The sequence below is a fragment of the Sminthopsis crassicaudata genome, chromosome 1 (genome assembly GCF_048593235.1).
Source record: "Sminthopsis crassicaudata isolate SCR6 chromosome 1, ASM4859323v1, whole genome shotgun sequence".
NCBI lineage: Eukaryota > Metazoa > Chordata > Mammalia > Dasyuromorphia > Dasyuridae > Sminthopsis > Sminthopsis crassicaudata.
In genome coordinates, this window is record NC_133617.1 from 471152948 (window position 1) to 471168548 (window position 15601).

A 15601-nucleotide genomic window follows, 5' to 3' on the forward strand; every position below is an offset into this window, starting at 1 on the left:
TGTGTTACAATTGTGGCAAGTCTGGTCACTTCCAAGCCCAATGCAATCAGGGAAGGAAACAACAGGGAGCTAGGCCCAAAGTTAGCTGCTTTCATTGTAACAAACCCAGGCATTATGTTGGAGAATGCAGAAAGAAGGGAAACAGGAAGGAGTTTCCTCAAAGGCCCCACAAATACCATACAGAGGTCAAAACCACAAAAACCCAAAAGCCTGGACTACTACAGGAGTATCTCCGCCTGTTGCCTAGTGGTTTGGGTTTCCCCTTCGATCTGCAAGGAATTACCGAATAGATGGGGCATCATACCACTGTGATTCTGGTGGAAGTACCTGAAATAAGGATTCTATCTGCCCTTGTAGTAGGCATATCCACATACACCCGTATCATAACTCATACTACTACCATGATCCCTCAGCAGCCTCATGTTATAGCCACAAATTCCCACTTTTATTGACAAGGGAGAGATCCTTGCCCAAGCTTTTCCCCTGTCAATAATTGGATTGTAACAGAGCAATTGGATGCAACGCAGCAAACCATGAGCCACGATTATTGTGAAAGGTAATGCCTTTAAAGGCCTGATGGATATGGGAGCAGATCAGTTAATTATTGCTCAGCATGTCTAGCCCCCCTCCTGCTCATTATGTAAGACTGGGACCCCAGTGAATGGGGTGGGCGGCATGCAACATGAATGGGTAGCTGTGGAACCACTGTCATGGCCCTTTGCTGATAGACAGGGCACATTTCAGCCACTAGTCGTTGCTGGGCTTCAACATAATCTATGGAAAATAGATACTCTGAAGGCCTCAATATACATCTCACCACAGCAGGATTTCTAATTGGGGCCATTACATGTTCAGGCCAGGTGCCTTCCCTTGAACCTATACCGTTAGTATGGAAAACCCCTCCCAGCAGACAAGGCCTGAGCTTTAAAAGAAATAGTGCAACATCAGCTAATAGCAGGACCTATTGAGCCCACCCTTAACTCTAGGAATAGCCCAGTGTTTATTATAAAGAAAAAATCAGGAAAGCTCAGAATGTTAGTGGATCTGAAGGTGGTTAATAACACAATAGAACCCATGGGGCCTTCACAAACTAGATTGCCATCTCCCAACATGGTCCCAAAAGAGTGACCCATAACAGTGATAGATATCTAGGATTGTTTTTTCTCTATACCTTTAGCTAAAGAAGACCGTAAAAGATTTGCTTTTACAGTATCTGCCTTAAACAATGCTAGCCTTAATTTGCAATACCAATGGAAGGTTTTCCCCCAAGGAATGAGCTGTAGTCCTACTTTATGCCAGACTTTTGTGGCTACAGCTCTGATTCCTATTAGGCAAGCTTGGCTACAGGCCATAATATGGATGATATTCTGTTGTCTGCAACTCCTGAAACATTATCTCCTTATTGAAGGCCCTTCATGGGCTAAATAAGATACAGCATTCCTTCCCCATGACGTATCTTGGTCTTAAACTAAATGGGTATATTATTACTAATCAGACTACTGATCTTCATTTAGAAGATGTTAGCACATTGAATTCCTTCAGAAACTTATCAGCCAGCTAAAGGAATTGAGGACACTGTTCTCCACCCTTGGTTATTAATATGGTCAATTATACTAATAGTTTTTCTAATATTGAACCAGCCCTGCATTCCTGGAATAAATCTTACTTGATCATGGTGTATTATCCTAGGACGATTTCCTGAAGTCTTTTTGCTAATATCTTATTTAAGATTTTAGCATCAATATTCATTAGGGAGATTGGTCTATAATTTTCTCTCTCAGTTTTCAACCTACCTGGTTTAGGTATCAGTACCATGGCTGTGTCATAAAAGGAGTTTGGTAGGACTCCTTCATTCCCTATTTTTTCAAATAATTTATTATAGCATTGGGGCTAATTGTTCTTTAAATGTTTGGTTTGGTTTTTTATAGCCCCCCTTCTCTTTGACTTACAACTCACCCTTCGTGCATGTATATACCCGTTGTATGTGCTTCTTGTGTATTCCCATCAATCTATATCCGGAAGTATGTTCACTGGGAATGATGTGGCAGACCATGCACTTTCAAACTGAATTGGCCCATGAATCCTTTCACCTCCCCATAGCTGCCTTGCGACACCTTTATGGTCTCACCTGGGAACAGACTGGTGACATTGTGAAATGACGCACATGCATCCCTTTTCTTCCCCCTCCCACTTTGACCGGAGTCAACCTCCAAAGACTTGCCCCAATGAGCTTTGGCAGATGGATGCTACCCACATAGGACAGACTGCTATCCGTGTTTCCACTGATACCTTTTCTAAATTTATGTGAGCCACAGTCTCCCCTAAGAAGACAACCATGCCTGTAATCAAACATCTGTATCATTGCTTCTCCTCCCAAGGAATTCCCTCAGCTATAAAGACTGATAATGGTTCAGCACACACCTCTAAGCATCTAGCTACTTTTTTCTCCACCTTTGGAATAGTCCCTATTACTGGCATCCCTTATAACCCCACTGACCAAGCACTGGTGGAATGTGCCAATCACACTTTAAAAGCTCTCCTTATTAAACAAAAAAGGGGAAGCAGAGGCACCCCCGATGGCCCACCCAATCCAATGTAGACAAGGCCACTTTTACATATAATTTTCTATGTGTCCATCAAGAATATGCTTTCTCTCCAGTTATGAGACATATAATGAATGCTCCTAATGAAAGAAAAGATGCATTATGAAAACAGCACTTCAAGCATCTAATAAGAATCAAGAGCCCCACCTGGGCAATCATAGCAATGTTGTGTGAAAGGACAAGAATGAGGAATAGCATGGCCCCATTCAAGTTCTCTTGAAGGGGCTGGGATTGTTGTGTATTACAGATGCAGATGGAAAATGGAGATGGCTCTCTACCAGATGGACCCGAAATGTGTACAAGAGAAAAAAAGGGACAAAGTGAGGAAACCTAAAGAAAAGACAATGGGGGACCCGTGGAAAGAAAAAGGTTAAGACTGTTGATCTTCCCAGGACCAGATGGATTTACATGTGAATTCTACCAAACATTTAAAGAACAATTAGCCCCAATGCTATATAAACTATTTGAAAAAATAGGGAATGAAAGAGTCCTACCAAATTCCTTTTATGACACAGACATGGTACTGATACCTAACTAGGTAGATTGAAAACTGAGAAAGAAAACTATAGACCAATCTCCCTAATGAATATTGATGCTAAAATCTTAAATAAGATATTAGCAAAAAGACTTCAGAAAATCGTCCTAGGATAATACACCATGATCAAGTAGGATTTATTCCAGGAATGCAGGGCTGGTTCAATATTAGAAAAACTATTAGTATAATTGACCATATTAATAATCAAATTAACAAAATCCATATGATCATCTCAGTAGATGCAGAAAATTTGATAAAATCCAACATCCATTCCTATTAAAAACACTTGAGAGTATAGGAATAAATGGACTTTTCCTTAAAATAATCAGTAGCATCTATTTAAAACCATTAATAAGCATCATATGTAATGGGGATAAACTGAAACCATTCCCAATAAGATCAGAAGTAAAACGATCACCATTACTATTCAATATTGTATTAGAAGTGTTAGCTTTGGCAATAAGAGTTGAGAAAGAAATTAAAAGAATTAGAGTAGGTAATGAGGAAACCAAATTATCACTCTTTGCAGATGAGAGAACTTAGAGAACCCCAGAGATTCTACTAAAAAGCTATTAGAAATAATCCACACCTTTAGCAAAGTTGCAGGATTTTGTATCTTGCAATGCACAAACCCACATAAGTTATCAGCATTCTCATATATCACTAACAAAATCCAACAGTTAGAGTTACAAAGAGAAATTCTATTTAAAGCAGGGGTCCTCAAACTACAGCCTGTGGGCCAGATGCAGCCCGCCGGGTTATGGCAAAATCAGACCAGAAGTGACGTTCGACCTAAACTTGTGTTAGCAACACACACTTCCAGCACTGGGCTGAGGCAGCGGAGACAGAGGGTGAGGCGATACCGAGGTGAGGTGAGTTCCCAGGCCAGGGTGTATGGTGTGGGGAAGGAAGAGAGATGCAGAAGATGGAGAACTGATGGCCCACGCATTGTAAAGTAACATAAGCCACCACAACAGACAGGCACGAGGGATGTACAGTGCACGCTACGCATGTCACGGCCACTGCAGGGGGAATATATGGGCTGTGTCTGGTGCGCGGGTATACAGTTAGTACTACAAGTCCCAGCTTGACTCTATCATTGTCATTATGCTGTAATGACAATGTAACGGCTTCCTCTCTAGCGCATGTTGCAGTACTAACTGCTATTGTCACCCAGAATGAGGCTCCTGGTACCAGGCCATGGCCCTGTATCCATAGTGACCTCATGTCTGGTGTTGTGGTCATCACTTTTATCACTGTGTGAATGTTCTGTAGTTTCGTAAAGAGATGGAATATTGCTAACAAATGTCATCAACTTATAATCACTGGGGGGTCTGACCTTAATGCCCCCCACACTTATCCTGAGTATGAGGGGTGCAGAGCTGGTGTACTGCTTCATCCCCCTCCAGATTCTTAAGGTCCCCATACACTTGTGCAGCTTCAAGTCACATGATGACCTCCACCAGAAGCCCCACTATACGATTTGTCACTGAAGCTCATTCTGCACATACAATATATCGCGCAGTTATATACATATATGCACAGTCTTGCCTGTGATTATGATAAATTACGAGTGCAGCACGTACCATCATGCAGCGTTGGATCATGAGAATTGATCCCAGGATTCAGAGGTAGCCAGGACGTCGCCTGAGCGGTGACGTGTGTGCAGTGAAGGTCTGAAGCGGGAGAGAGACTGCAGGATATATATATATATATATTAGTATTTTTCTAATAGCAATTTGGAATTCTTTAGAAATAATGATGTCAAGAAAAAGAAAAAAAATTTTTACTTAGAATTTTTTTTCACAGTATATATGCATGAGTAATTTTTTTTTATAATATTTTCCCTTGTATTCATTTTTCCAAATTATCCCCCCCTCCCTCTACTCCCTCCCCCCAATGACAGGCAATCCCATACATTTTACATGTGTTACAATATAACCTAGATACAATATATGTGTGTAAATACCATTTTCTTGTTGCACATTAATTATTAGCTTCCGAAGGTATAAATAACCTGGGTAGATAGACAGTAGTACTAACAGTTTACATTCACTTCCCAGTGTTCCTTCTCTGGGTGTAGTTGTTTTTGTCCATCATTGATCAACTGGAAGTGAGTTGGATCTTCTTTATGTTGAAGATATCCACTTCCATCAGAATACATCTTCATACAACATTGAAGTGTACAGCGATCTTCTGGTTCTATTCATTTCACTCAGCATCAGTTGATGTAAGTCTCTCCAGGCCTCTCTGTATTCCTCCTGCTGGTCATTTCTTACAGAGCAATAGTATTCCATAACCTTCACATACCATAATTTACCCAACCATTCTCCAATTGATGGACATCCATTCAACAAGAAAAAGAAAAATTGACTTGGAGTGTAGGATAGTCAAAGAACAGTGCACTGCCTTATGATTACTTTTTCATGCAGTACAAGGAAAAAGCTGTATGTCTGATATGCCAGAATATAGTGTCTGTGTTCAAAGAACATAATTTGTATTGACAAAAACTCAACATAAAGATAAATATGATTGTTTGGTTGGAGAAGTGAGAAAAGATAAAATATTAAAACTGAAAAATACATTGACAACTCAGCAAAATATTTTTGTGAAGCAGAAGCAGCTAAATATTTCATCACTGCAAGCAAGTTTTCAAGTTGCCAAGCTAATAGCACGCACTGACAGACCATTCATGGAGGGAGACTGTTAAAGAATGCCTTCTTTCTGCTGCCAAAGAGATGTGTCTAGAGAAGGCCAATTTATTTAGTACAGTTAAGTCTTTCTTACACAGAGGAGTGAAGAAATGGGAGACAATCTGCATCAGCATTTACTGATTTTGCTCCACAAAAAAAAAAAAATTCATATTTTTCCTTGGCACTCGACAAAAGCAATGATGTTTGTGAATCTGCACAACTTCTAATTTTTATTCGTGGGACGAATGATTATTTTGAAGTCACAGAAGAGCTTGCTGCACTGCAGAGCATCAAAGGAACAACTACAGGAAAGGATATCTATGAAAAGGCTTGCCAAACTATGAATGGTTTGGAGCTGGACTGGGCTAAACTAGCCAGCGTGACAACTGATGGTGCCCCTAGCATGGTGGGGTCTAAGAAAGGAGTAATTGCTCGCATTAACCAAGAGATGGACAAACATAACCATTCTCATCCAATAGCCATACACTGCCTCCTCCACCAACGAGCACTGGGTAGTAAATCACTGAAATGGGACTCTGTTAAGAAAATCGAGGTATCTTCTGTTAACTTCATTAGAGCTAATGTAATAAATCACAGACAATTTCAGAAATTTCTGTCTGAGCTAAATGTTGAGTATGATACACAGAAGTCCATTGGCTGAGTAGAGGGAGAGTTTTGAAATGTTTCTATGACTTACTTCCACAGATTACAACTTTTCTGCTTTCATAAAACAAAGAAGTACCAGAGCTCAGTGATGCAGAATGGAAATGGCACCTTGCCTTTCTGACAGATGTAACAGAGCTACTCAACAATTTCAATATGCCACTTCAAGGAAAGGGGAAGCTCATCTGTGATATGCACTCACATGTCAAAGCATTTGAAGTAAAATTAGGCCTCCTCATCAAACAAGTGAAGGAGGAAAACTTCTGCCATCTCCCCACAACTCAAAATTTGTTAGCAGAAAAACCGCTGATTGCATTCCTGTGAAGGTCCGGTCTAGCTCCTCTGAACAGCTCAGAATAAGTCCTTAAATGCAAAGGTCTGGGCTAGCTCCTCTGAAGGGCTCAGAATAAGTCCTTGTCAGGATAAGCAAAAGTCCTTGCCCCATGTTGTGGACGCCAATTTGTAATGTGCTGTTGTCTCCAGAAACTCCCAATCGCTCTCTGGTCTAGAGGAGAGACTTCTTCCTCCAGAGAGCCGCCTCAACTCTGGCCTAGAGCAGAGACTCTCTATCCTCCCAGAGAATGGGCACACAAGGGCTTCTGGGAAAAATTACTTCAACCAGTGAACTTGCTCCTCCTAAGCATGCAAGCTCCTCCCCAGGAGTTCACAAATAAAACTCCCAGTAAAAGCCAGAACTAGAGAATTGTTAAGTACAGACTTAGCACTTAGTAAGAACCTAATATTATCTCATTAGCACTCAGTAAGAACCTAACACATTCCCAAACAAAACATGTGTGAATTCATTGGAAAAATTGCAAAAGGAGTTCCAATTTAGATTTAAAGAGCTTCATCTCCATGAACAGGACATACAGCTTTTCATACAGCTTTTCTGTAACCCATTTTCTATTGACATTGAAAATGTGAATACAATTTACCAAATCGAACTGCCTGAACTACAGAATTGTGACTCTCTAAAAGACGCATTCAAATCAAGCAGCCTTCATAATTTCTATGCATCTGTCCCCTCTGAGATATATCCTCATCTCAGGAACCATGCACTCAAAATGGCAACCATCTTTGGCAGCACTTATGTCTGTGAACAGATTTTTTCTAGAATGAAACATTTGAAATCTTCAACCAGATCAAGACTAACAGATGCACATTTGCATCACTTGTTATGACTAGTGACAAATATGGAACCAGACATTGACCATCTCATTAGCCAAAAGCAGGCCCATAGTTCCCATTGAAATGCTGGTAAGTTTGTTGATTTAACTTTACTTCACTTTAAATATTGCATTTGTTCCTGTTTTGTTTCTTCACTTCAAAATAAGATATATGCAGCGCGCATAGGAATTTGTTCATTGTTTTTGTTTTTACTATAGTCCAGCCCTCCAACAGTGTGAGGCTCAGCGAACTGGCCCCCTATTTAAAAAGTTTGAGGACCAATGATTTAAATATACAATATATAGTAGTATAAAATATTAAGGAATCTATCTGCCAAGGGAAAATCAGAAACTATATGAGCAAAACTACAAAACATTTTCCACACAAATAAAGTCAGATCTAACCAACTGCAAAAATATTAAATGCTCTTGGATAGGGCAAGCAAATATAATAAAGATGACAATATTACCTAAACTAATCTATTTATTTAGTGCTATACCTCTCAGACTCCCAAAAAACTATTTTAATTACCTAGAAAAAAATAACAACAAAATTCACCTGAAAGAACAAAAGGTGAAGACTTTCAAGGGAACTAATGAAAAAAAAAAAAAAAATCAAATGAAGGTGGCCTTGCTGTACCTGATCTAAAACTATATTATAAAGCAATGGTTAACAAAACCATTTGGTATTGGCTAAGAAATAGACTAGTTGATCAGTGGAATAGGTTAGGTTCAAAGGACAAAATAGTCAATAACTTTAATAATCTAGTGTTTGACAAACCCAAATACCCCAGCTTTTGGGATAAGAACTCACTGTTTGACAAAAATTGCTGGGAAAATTGGAAATTAGTATGGCAGAAACTAGGCATTGACCCACACTTAACACTGTACACCAAAATGACCTTGGCATAAAGAATGAGATTATAAATAAATTAGAAGAGTATATGATCGTTTACCTCTCAGATCTGTGGGAAAGGAAGGAATTCATGACCAAAGAACTAGAGGTCATTATTGATCACATAATAGAAAAATTTGATTATATCAAATTAAAAAGTTTTTGTACAAACAAAACTAATGCAGACAAGATTAGAAGGGAAGTAATAAACTGGGAAAACATTTTTACAGTCAAAGGTTCTGATAAAGGCTTCATTTCCAAAATATATATAGAATTTACTCTAATTTATAAGAAATCAAGCCATTCTCCAATTGATAAATAGTCAAAGAATATAAACAGACAATTCTCAGATGAAGAAATTGAAACTATTTCAAGCCATATGAAAAGATTCTCCAAGTCATTATTAATCAGAGAAATGCAAATTAAGACAACTCTGAGATACCACTACATACTTGTCAGATTGGCTAAAATGACAGGGAAAGATAATGCAGAATGTTGGAGGGGATGTGGAAAAACTGGGACAGAGCTACATTGTTGGTGGAACTGTGAATACATCCAGCCATTCTGGAGAGCAATTTGAAACTATGCTCAAAAAGTTATCAAACTGTGCATACCCTTTGGTCCAACAGTGTTTCTACTGGGCTTATATCTCCCAAAGAGATCTTAAAGGAGGGAAAGGAACCCACATGTGCAAAAATGTTTGTGGCAGCCCTCTTTGTAGTGGCAAGAAACTGGAAACTGAGTGGATGCCCATCAGTTGGAGAATGGCTGAATAAATTGTGGTATATGAATGTTATGGAATATTATTGTTCTATAAGAAATGATCAGCAGGATGATTTCAGAAAGGCCTGGAGAGACTTACATGAACTGATGCTGAATGAAATGAGCAGAACCAGGAGATCATTACATACTTCAACAACAATACTATATGATGATCAATTCTGATGGGATGTGGCTCTTCTCAACAATGAGATGAAACAAATAAGTTCCAATAGAGCAGTAATGAATTGAACCAGCTAAACCCAGTGAAAGAACTCTGGGAGATGACTATGAACCATTACATAGAATTCCCAATCCCTCTATTTTTGTCTGCCTGCATTTTTTATTTCCATCACAGGCTAATTGTACACTGTCTCAAAATCCAATTCTTTTTGTGCAGCAAAATAACTGTTTGGACATATGTATATATATATTGTATTTAACTTATGCTTTAACATATTTAACATGTATTGGTCAACCTGCCATCTGGAAGAAGGGGTGGAGGGAAGGAGGGGAAAAGTTGGAATAAAAGGTTTTGCAATTGTCAATGCTGAAAAATTACCCATGCACATATCTTGTAAATAAAAAGCTATAAAAAAAAAAAAAAGACTTTTGATCTTGCGACCTTAACATGCCTCTTTTCAGTACTATGCCAGGCGCCCCTGCCCAAACTGATCTATATCCATGATTGAACAAATGGGTACAGAAAGATAGGTACTGGTGGATGGGGGCCAACAGTGGCTCCTGACCTGGAATGAACCCTGCCCGGATCTACTTTTCTGTGGTAATGATCTGCCCACCACTTTAAAAAACTTTGAATTTATCACCAGAGACATCCCAATATGTATAACAGATCAGCCACCCCTTTCTGCTATGAAAGGACTGCCTAAGAGTGGCACGAGCTCTGGGGGGCATGGCACATTATGAACACTAACTCGGTTGATACAGTATTTGGGCATCCCTTTTTTCTAACTTGTCTATGGGAAGGATGGTATGGAATCCAAGACATACCCCAGAAAATGGCACAGGCCTTCCAAGTCCAAGCAATATTGGACAATATTATGGAAGGACAAATACAATAATTAACAGAAATTACTAAGCAATTAGGAAATGCTCTGCCCTGTGACAATAGATACTCCCAAATTTTTTGTGACCTCTATACCTTTCAATGAAACATATAATGTGTCCCCTTCCTCCTTTGCACTTTACTGAGGCAATGCCTCTGAAACATACCTCTTCTCCATTTGCCCCCTTCTTCATAGATATTACCTGGATTGATCAGCTGTTTCTTCCAAATACTTCACCAAACTATTCACCAATCTAAAGGTGAATATCTCAATCTCATTGGATATCCTAAAGGGCTCCCCTAATTAATATATTAAGCAAAAAGGGGGGGCTATGAGGAACACATAAGTTCCTAGGTGCAGAATCCAGGAAGAGTATAGGGGTGGGACTCAGAAGTGAAGGTAGGACATCATCCTATGAGGCAGCCCTCCTTATCCTGCATTCCACACCTCCCTCTTTAGTGCTCTGAAAACCTTCCCTGCCTCCTTCCTCCTTTCTAGACCAATCCCCAAATGACCCAACCCCTCTGACCCTTGGAGGACCTCTCAACCCAGAATTAATAGGGGATAAAAGTGATAAGATTCTGGAAATATACTCTCTTGCTTGCTTCACTCTCTGCCTTCATACTCTGACCAGACTCTGGTCGGTCTGTCTCTGCAGGATCCTGGTTGGAACCTGAAGGCAGGTGAGCTGGCCTATTTGGGGCCACCTGCCACATGGGTTATCGGGAGGGACTAGAACACAAGGGGTTGCTGGGTGTCAAAATCAGTTAGCCAATGGTATCCAGGGTTAACAAATATTTGGAAATTCATAGCTTGGAGTCTGGAGGAAACAAGTAGGTTAAATATGCACGGTCCAAATATGAGCAAAAAGAATATTGAAAGTAGAGTTAGTAGGAACAATAACCAGAATCCCACCCAGAGGAAGGCTGGGGTGAGGAGTTGGGGGAATGAGGCTATCATGAATGCCTCTTGTCCAGATGGCTTTTCCTAGGATAACTTCCAAGGAGCATCTTCCCCAAATCCCCACTTTGGTCTCCTGGTGGGAGCTGTGTCTGAAGCAGTGACATTATACACAGAGAAAGGAGCACTCTGATGACCTGTGGTGCAAGAACCATAATGTTTAAAAAGGTGTTAAGCATTGGGTAGTGAGGGTGGCATGCAGAGTGGAGATAATAATGTTAAATGAGTTTGATCTCCTTTACCAAAAACCTGAGCCTTCAGTCTTACAAGGGAAGGCTTTTACCCAATTAGTAAAGGTGACAGCAAAAACCAAAATGCAGTTTGAGGAGTAAAATCTACCTGCCAGTCCTTCCCTGGTGTGTTCCCCACTTTCACAAACTGGGCAGGCCTGGCAGATCTGGTTAATTGTTTCTTCTAGCTTGTGACCCAGTGAAAATAGGTTTCACTAGGATTGGAGAGCATTTTTTTTTTCAAGTGAGTAGCTTGGTGTAGGCCATAGAGAGATTTCCACTGGCTGGCTTCAGTATCAGAATATTAGTTCTCAGGAGTTAGGAAGAAGCCTCTAGGAAGCTGGTGTGGAAGCATTATGAGTGAGTTTGCCAGAATAATTTTGGAATGGATATCCTACAATTATTATGTGGGTAAGAGATCTTTTCAGCAAGAAAACAGGGGATAGTCAGGTTAAAGTTATTCTCCTGGGGGATAGCTAGTGCAAATGGAGGGGCGTCCAAGGTGGGGATGGTGACATCTGGGAGTTAAGGGCTTGTATGGCTGCAGTCAAAGAAGCTTCTCCTGTAGGGCTGCAGATCAAGATACCATCTAACCCATACTGGCCATGTGCATTGGTTTATGTTAAACTGGACCGCCCCTTCAAGGGCAAAAAGAAATTGAATCTTTATGCAATGGTATACAAAAGAAAAATCTTTAAGATCTAGAGTGGAGAACTGTTGTGTCCCCTGGTATCTGAGAGAGAATAGTGTAGGGATTAGGTGCAATGGAGTGAATTGAAATAACTCCCTCATTAACCACTAGTATTGCAGGAAGACTCACTGGGAACTAAAAGCTTGTGTTTAAGAAATTTCTCAATCAGGGGCTCTAATCCCTCCCTAGCCTCTGGCTTTATTAGGCCTGCACTCTGGAGTTCTGTAGTTAAAGCTGGGGCGGCAAGAGTGGCTTGCCCAGACTGAGGAATCCACTTCCTTCCAGATTCCAGAGGGAATATGAAAACCCAAAAATATCCTAGAAAAAAACAACCATAATATTAGAGACAACTAATAACTGGTTATTAGTGGATTAAACAGTCCTAAATTCTAGCTTGTATTTCTTTTCCATATATGGGGTTTTATAACAATATAGGGACAGCAAAATTTAGATTTATTATCAGTAAATATTTGATATGTAGACCCATTTTATATGACTATATTCAGGGTCACATAAAAATTTTTCAAGTGAAAAAGGATCATAAATGGGAAAAGTTTAAGAAGCTTTGGCCTTGGACACAAAGAATTCAAAAGAAGTGAAAAATAAAATAACTCGTCCCCAAGATCACTCAGCACCTCTTCTCTATCTCCCACACTGCACCAGCAGACCAAGGATCTGAGGGCTCACAAACCCAACCCTACACCCTGGGCTCCCTTCTCCTTTTCCAGTGCCATTGAGACCCTAATTTCAAGGCTGTGAAAATTTGCCTGGCCAGCAACAGACAACCAGTGGCAGGAAGCAGCCCTTCGGGAGCAAAAATTTGCTAGAGGCCACAAGCCCATACCATGAGTGTGACAGCCATCTGAACAGCAATAATGGGCTAGAGAATTAAGGTACAGAGTGAACAGGAAAATCAGGGGTAAAATTGTGGTACTAGCTCCTACTTTCTCCAACCCCCCCCCACTTTCCCAAGCATTTTGTCTAAGCAGAATGCAATGTTTTCGTGCTCTGTGATCAGAGCACCCAGAGTTTCTTAGAACTCACCTGCTCCTAATAAGGTTATAATTGCTGACGTCTGCTTTGGTATCTTCCAGCTTACTTAATTAACAATCCTTCAGCTTGTGGTTTTAGCTTTTATAAACCCTTGCTTCCTACTGCTTCTGGCTACTCGATTTGGGTCTTGCTACATCTCTTGCAGCTGCTGGCAAATAAACTCCACATTTTCCAAGTGTCTCTCTGTTCTTTTTCTCAGTACAACAAAAACAACTGAAATTACCAAAGATCTGAGGAAGAAGAATATTCAAAGGCTTAATTCTAATCCTAAACTTTCCCCCCAAAGTCCAAGAGAGAAAAAGAGAATTTGGGGGCTCCCCTCATCAGAGCCATTGCCATTTTGCTCCCAGGGACCTGTCTCCATCTTAGATTTCAAATAGTTCACTGCCATTTCAAAGATTTGGGGCAGTCTAGGAGAATAGTTTTTAAGGTGAAAAAATAGTTTTTTCTTAAAAATGTGACTAAATTACTGTGTTTAAATTTAAATTGTATATGAAAACATTACTTCCTTTTTTATTTCTTTTTTTTTTAACTTTTAATTTTTAAAAGATATGCATGGATAATTTTTCAACATTAACCCTTGAAAACTTTGTGTTCCAATTTTCCCCTCCTTCTCTCCACTCTCTCCTCTAGATAGCAAGTAATCCAATATATGTTAAATATAGTAAGAGTATATGTTAAACCCAATATACACATACAGATTTATATAATTATCTTGCACAAGAAAAATCAAATCAAGAAGGGAAAAAAAATGAGAAAGAAAATAAAATGTAGGCAAACAACAACAAAAAGAGTGAAAATGCTATATTGTGAACCACACTCAATTCCCACAGTCCTCTCTCTGGGTGTAGATGGCTCTCTTCATCACAAGATCATTGGAACTGCTCTGAATCATCTCATTGTTCAAAAAAGCCATGTCCATCAGAATTGATCATTGTAAAATCTTGTTGCTGTGTACAATAATCTCCTGGTTCTGCTCATTTCACTTAACATCAGTTCATGTAAGTCTCTCCAGGCCTTTCTAAAATCATCCTCCTGATCATTTCTTATAGAAGAATACTATTCCATAATATTCATATGCCATAACTTATTCAGCTACTCTCCAACTGATGGACATCCACTCAGTTTCTAGGATAACATTACTTTCAATTGATGCATATGGGAATAAGATTTTAGAAATATGTGAGCATTAATATTTGAAGTATTGGTACTTCTGTGTTTTATTTGACCTTAAGTAAAAAAAATGGTTATTAAAATATTAAAATAAAGTTCTCTGGTAGCTTACCTAAAGAGATCTCCTCATTAGATTAAATATGTTGTTTTATAAATTGTATACTGGGTAATTTCTAAGTGTACGTTAAAATTGGAAACTTGACTCTAAATTACATGAAATTCTTATCCACTTTTATAATAGGCTATGTTATATCTATTTGGCTATCACTTATGAAAATTGTGAGATTGCTAATTAAATTACTTGGGGTTATTATAGTAATATTGAAACCTAAAATTAATAAGTACTACTGATATGGCTTATGATTATGTGGAATTAGCTGGGGAGGGGGGAACAAAACAAAACAAAAAAACCTGTAAACTTTATATATATGCCTCATGCAAAACATTCTGCTTTTGACAGGTAAATGAGACCTATTAAGGAAGGATTTTGTGAATATCTCTGTTATTCTGATGGGATTCCCCTTTTCTAAATATTGCTTTTGGGTATTTTACAGAACCTTCATCTCCCAAAAATGAGGGTTTTGCTCTTAGAGCTTAGTTTCATCCTCTCTCTCTAGTTCCCTTAGGTTTGTTTTCCTCTAGAGTTTGAGCAGTTCACCTTCAAATGACCAGCCCTAGACAGCTGTATTGACCAGCTTCAATCCACTGGATCTTCAATCAGCCCAAGCCCTTCCAAATAGGACCCTGTAGGATGACCCACTTCAATGTCCATTCTTAGCAGGAAGTAATTTCAGAATTTGAGATCATCACCCTATACCCCAAAGGACTTTGGGCTCCATTGGTTTGAGAGTGAACTGGAACTGGTTGGTGAATAGACCCTAAATTATCCAGTGTATAAGTGAGTTCTCTGTAAGGAGTCTATCAATCCTTTGAAGAGGGGGAGGTTATTAATGGTAATCTCCTGCTACAGTTGTATTTAGGGGAAAATCAGGTTAAGATTTGGGTAAATATTACTGGGAAAGATATCCCACAAACAATTCACTTTTATGCTTGTCAAATTATACAATTATAGAGACTTGACTAGTCGTAGATAAGTAGGTACAACAAGATTTT